Raw genomic sequence first — 6,259 nt, forward strand, 5'->3', positions numbered from 1 at the left:
TATTACTGGAACCACTGTAAAAGCCTCAGTGTTATTTTAACGCTGAGAGTGTAACATATGGAACCATTTAAAATATTTTTAAAAACACAAACAACAAACAAAAAATAAGTTAAACACCCATTTCCCTCATAGGAAACTCCTATTCAGGACACAGAGAGCAGCAAACACAATATAAAGGAACATTTGACTGCAGTGAAAACATTATAAACCAAATTACTGTGCTGAATAATTAATGAAAGAATGTCAATAAAAGTCAGCGACAAACAGAAAGGTTTTTAGTTGTGATTTAAAAGAAGTGAACTTGCCTTAATGCCTGGTAACAGTGTTAACAACTGAGTCTGTGTCGAGTCCTCAATGATTGTGTTTGTATATTGACCAGACTGCTGTTTGATTTGACCAATCATTAGCCTAACACACACACACACACACACACACACACACACACACACACACACACACACACACACACGAGCACACACACACACACGCGCGCGAGCACACACACACGCACGCACGCACACACACACACACACGCGTGCGCGCACACTCACACGCACTCACACACACACACACACACACACACACACACACACACACACACACACACACACACACACACACACACACACACACACACACACACACACACACACACACACACACACACACACACACACACACAAACACACACCAGCAGCAGCACGGGACAACAGGGGTTGAGCAATTTAGGACAGCACCCATGACTTTAATTCTGTCTTTCACTTTCTGCTAAGTTTCTGATAAGTTAGTTTTTTTAATATAAATTGTGGCTGCATTTGTATGTGTTTTGCATTGGTGGACAAAGTACTCAACTCCAGTACCTGAGTCAAAGTAGGCCTATAGATACTTAGTGAACTAAGTGAAAGTTGCAATGTCACATTTTGTTTTTGCTCAGTCAAAAATGTTCTTTAACTTGAGTAAAAATGCTTGCTTTTAAACATACTTAAAGCTGTACTATGTAACTTTCCTCTACTACTCCGGATTTGAACCTGGTTTCCTGCACAGGTCCTACAATTTTTAACCGTTGAGCTAATAGAGCCTGCCTGCTTGCTCAGGGGATAAATAGAATTTTGACCATCAGGTCAAAATTCATGACTTTTCCCATGATCTAAATGTATCAATAGAAGAGCAGGGAGACCAAATACAACCGCCCCATTTGAATAAGTTGTTCAAAAGTACAAATAACAAAGTAAAATGCCTTTTTAATATCAAAGCTTTACTGCTAGAAATGTTCCCCCAAAGATTTTCCAGGAAAACAAAGAGGGAAAAAAAATAATATCAGTGAAAATAGCAGATCTACAATCGCAGATCTACTTGTAAGTAAAGTACAAATACTCAAAACATGTACTTAGTTACTCCCCATCACTGATTGGGGCCCTATATAGGATTCAGTCAGGTTTGAGCCTTCTATCTGTCCCTCTTTAATTATTGATTCCTATCACAATATAGAGCTTTAGCCATCACACAGACACACACAGACACACACACACACACACACACACACACACACACACACACACACACACACACACACACACACACACACACACACACACACACACACACACACACACACACACACACACACACAAATATCACTCAAGTCATAATTTATGGTAGGCCTACATCATTTATACACAAACATGTACAGTATACATTTGTCTGCATTTAAAATACATCTGCTATCTTAATTGTGACTTCCTCTCCACTATACATTTCAAAGACATTTATTGTACTGCTGTGATGTGCAGGCCAGGGGTCATCAATGTGTCCGTAGTGCAGTGGCAAGTCTTGTGCTTGTCCGTGGAACATTTTAGATTTAGTTTTTACACAACATTATAATGTTCCTATTTTGATCATAAGACCCAATTACTGAACGTCAGTCTCCAGGTTTTCTCCAGAACACTCATTTACTATGACACGACGCATTTCTTTGATGGTTAAATGGCATCTCTCTAAAGTACCTGCCTCACAACCGCAAGGTTACCGGTTGAAACCTCACCTTGGGCAGGCTACTTTTCAATTTCATCGCACTGCATCAATTAATGCATATGCAATTGTTAAAGATAACGTGAAATGCTTATTTGAGAGTAAGTTTTTTCAATGTATGACATACTTCATTCTGAAAATAGCCGATCTACAATCTCACAACTTTTCATATAGCAACGTGTTTCTGAGCTTGTAGATCGGCTACTTTCACCAGTTTCGGTTCCGAGGAGACGTACAATTTCTCCATTGGTAAATGGTTTGTGAACGAGTGATCTTAGTGCTAGTGAAACAGGGGCTTGGTTCATGTTCAAAAGTTTAAGATTTTCAACAGACAACTTCAGCCTGGACGAAGCTATAGCACTACAGGTAGTGTTTCTGAGTCTGAAGGTCGAGAGTTCGATTCTTGTCAACGGCAATAGGTTGAGGTGTCCATGAGTGAGGTTCTTAACCCGGGATTGCCCCCCTGCATCCAATGTATGACCACCTCAAAAGTAGTTTCCACTGTTGGAAACATTTACGGTCTTTATTGTGGGCTCGCTGTAGGATCAGTGAGAACACTATTATATCTTCACTATTTATAGACTATATTCTCCTCAAAACATTAGCACCCTACTCCTCTACTTTCACTTAGAAACTCCATTCAAATGGAGACCACCTATGCTTTTTCTTTGAAATAATGTGTAGTTTTTCAAATATCTAACTTTAAGCGCCCAATGCCACGTTATTGGCCATGGCCATTTACAGGGTAGCAACATTAACAAAGACATGAGTCTATACCTGTAACAATGCTCTATACACCAGGGAACCAGATTACTCATATGCTGTGTTCCTTTTGCCAGGATTCGATCCCATGACCTTGCGATTGAGAGTCAAGAGCTCTGTCAACTGAGCTACCCAGACACAAGAAACATTATACATTGACATTTCATGAACGTGCAACTTTTACACTACAGATTTTTTTTTACATCACTCTCCGATTTAATCAAAACAAATCTAAGCTGTGTGATATATACATTTTGAGTTAAGACCATTAATATCAACCCATGTCCCTCTGCACTCTAGCAATCAGTGCACCTGGTGATACCTAGCATGTGAGTCATTGGCTCCTCAATGGTGCTGAAAAGTAACTATGTACATTTACTCAAGTACCAATACGAGCGCTTACAATGCACAGTACAATTTTGAGGTACTTTTACTTTACTTTCCATTTTTGTTACTTTTACTCTACTACAATTACAGCATATGACAGCTTTAGTTACTTGTTACTTTGCAGATTTAATTATTAATACAACACCTACAGTAACCACATACAGCTGATCTACAATGTGACGCGTTATGAGCTTGTATATATATAATAAGCAATCCATGCTGTATGATAACTTACCACACATGAAATCCAATTCTGTCTATCCAATGGCTCAGTCAGTACACTGTCTACCTGCCAGTCTCAAATCCAAATTTAACCAGTCCAAATATAATTTACTGAACAAAAATCATGACTTTGTTAATGAATGCATGTTCACTTTTTAAAGACAAGATGAAATGGCATTTTGACAGTATTTGTTTGTCAATTTTCTGACATACTGTATGTTCTTGTAGAAAAGAGTAATCCTAGTGTGCAACACTCCCCCTGGCCTATTCCCATGGATTGGATCCACCCACCTCACCTGCTGTCACTCCCTCTCAATCCATAATCACACCTGCCCTCACTCACTCCTCATTAGTCTCTCTCTCTCTCTCTCTCTCTCTCTCTCCAAATATCACTGAAACCAATCTTACTCCAATCGGCCAAAGGATGGCACTATAGCAATCGTTTGAAAATCCAAACGTTTGGCCGACAGCCATGACACTTGCTTACACATGTGCCTTGACTTATGAGGAACACATCTGTCTCTTCAACCAGTAAGCTCCGCCCTTAGATCTTCTGCCATTTTGAGCAGTTTGAAAGACACTTAAACCAGTTTTTCTGCCCTGATCAATTTGTGTTGAACGCTCTACACACACTCTATGGACCGTTATCTGAAAATCTCAGTTGAAGAGAAGTTTGTACGAAGCCTTCATTAGCCAAATAATATTGTAAAGGGCATGGCTTCATTAAAGGATCTATGACATTCATTTTCACTTTTTTTTAATTTAGTTTTTCTGGGGGTTTTTATTACCTCAATTACACCCAAAAAAACTAAACTTTGAACATTCAGTGGATTTTCTGTGGTCTGGGGTTTTCTGAATAATTAGGCTGAAAAGTAATCTGAGATTGGCCCTTGGATAGTGAAGTCACAGGCCATTAATCCTGCCCACTCTCCTCCTCGCCCCTCCCCTCTCCTTCCTTTTTTTTTGGGGGGGGGGGGGGCGGATCAGAGGTGATGATTGACAGGCAAAATCCCTCAACAGCGACACCTGCAGGCAATGATTTATTTTTTCATTGCAGTTGAAAAGGCTTTAGAAATGTGAGAGAAAACGTTAAAAAAGGAAGAAAAATCATCTTTGTGTGCTCTTTTCTCACTGCTGTCTGTCTGTGGATCAAATAGCTCAGTCGGTAAAGTTCTGGTAATGTGCCAGCCTATGAGTCCCAAAGGTCAAGGGTTCGATTCCTGTCAATGGCCATGGTTTGAAGTGTCCATGAGTGAGGTTCTCAACCCCAATTGCCCCCCTCCGTACTATCCACAATCCCTCTGCTCAGCTGTTGAGAATGCTCATTTGTTAATTGCATGGGCTGCTTCTCAAGTTGCTGTCTTAAGTTCAATCTATTCTGTTTCTACGTCTTATTGTGCTATTGTTGCATATCGCTTTTTGCCTCTCATGCCTCGAACCCATTTATTGCTGCTTGCAGCTATATTTATATTTATTATTTTACTTTTTTCGTTTTTAATATATAGCACTTTGAAATTTGGTTCAAATATAAAGTGCATTACAAATAAAATGTATTATTATTATATTATTATATTATTATTATTATTACACTTATTATTATTGTTATTATTATTATTATTATTATTATTATTATTATTATTATTATTATTATTACCCTTATTATTATTATTATTATTATTATTATTATTATTATTATTATTACCCCTACTATTACTGGCCGGGTTTCTCAAAGCGATTTAAGGAGTACTTAACGGTAAGTACTTCTTAAGAGCCTTCTTAAGAAGCAAACGGGTTTCCCGAAAGCCTTCTTAGTAAATTTGTACTTTCATAAGAAGCAGTTCCAAGAAGGTTCTTAAGATTATATTTGTCGCAGGTTGCTATGTGACGTTTAGCCCATTATAACTAGATGGCACTGGTACATTGTTTCAATAAATACTGTAACATATTGAAGAGTTCATCACCACCAGAAATCCCCTGTTGTTTGAAAGTTAAAGAGACCTGTTGCACACACAGCAAATTAAGGGGACATAACATTATAGAGCAGCAGGTGAGAACGAGAAGTGTGGATAGTATTATAATTGCATTTGGGCACCTCATGCGCGTTCATTTAATTGTTTCATTAAAGCATCATATAAAGGTAAGAAAAAGGCTAGTCCGAAATTCTCCTTTAACTCCCTGAGAAGTTCCTTATAGAGCACTGAAGTCTAATGTCACTGCCACTAGAGGGCGCTGTTTCACGGGTTCGTGGCTTTATTTTTTGTGTTGAAATCCCCATTTGGGAATCTTAGATCACGTCATATAAGAACTGTGTTCCAAACATAAACACACCACCCCACTACACTACATGCCCTACTTGAGAAGCAGCCTTGGTATAGCATTCCGTCGTGGAGAGACACCAGGCCTCAAGGACTTCTTGTTAAAAATACATCCTGAAAATGACATTGACAACAGCCACGCAAATATCTTGGTAAGTCTTTTATTTAATTTCAATGTTCAAGGTGATCATTATTGTTACATCTTGTGTACAGGTACACAAGAGTTTATGCTGTGTGTGTGTGCGTGTGCGTGCGCGCGTGTGTGTGATTCTCTTATTGCGAACGCGGAAGGAGGCGCGGAACCAAGTGGAGCTTACTATGTAACTGTGCTTGGGTTGTGTGTGTGTGTTGTCTCTGTGTTCACGCTCTCATTGGCTCGCGCCCCCATGTGACTCACGCTCTCATTGCCTCGCGCCCCCATGTGACTCACGTGCGTGCACTGCTTATTTGCAGCCGCCAGAGTGCGCCAGAGTGCAGGAATTTAGACAATGCTCTGCACACACACACACACACACACCCACACCCACACACACACACACACACAC

Source organism: Gymnoscopelus braueri, assembly GCF_963280865.1.
Source record: "Gymnoscopelus braueri genome assembly, chromosome: 5".
NCBI classification, from domain to species: Eukaryota; Metazoa; Chordata; class Actinopteri; order Myctophiformes; family Myctophidae; genus Gymnoscopelus; species Gymnoscopelus braueri.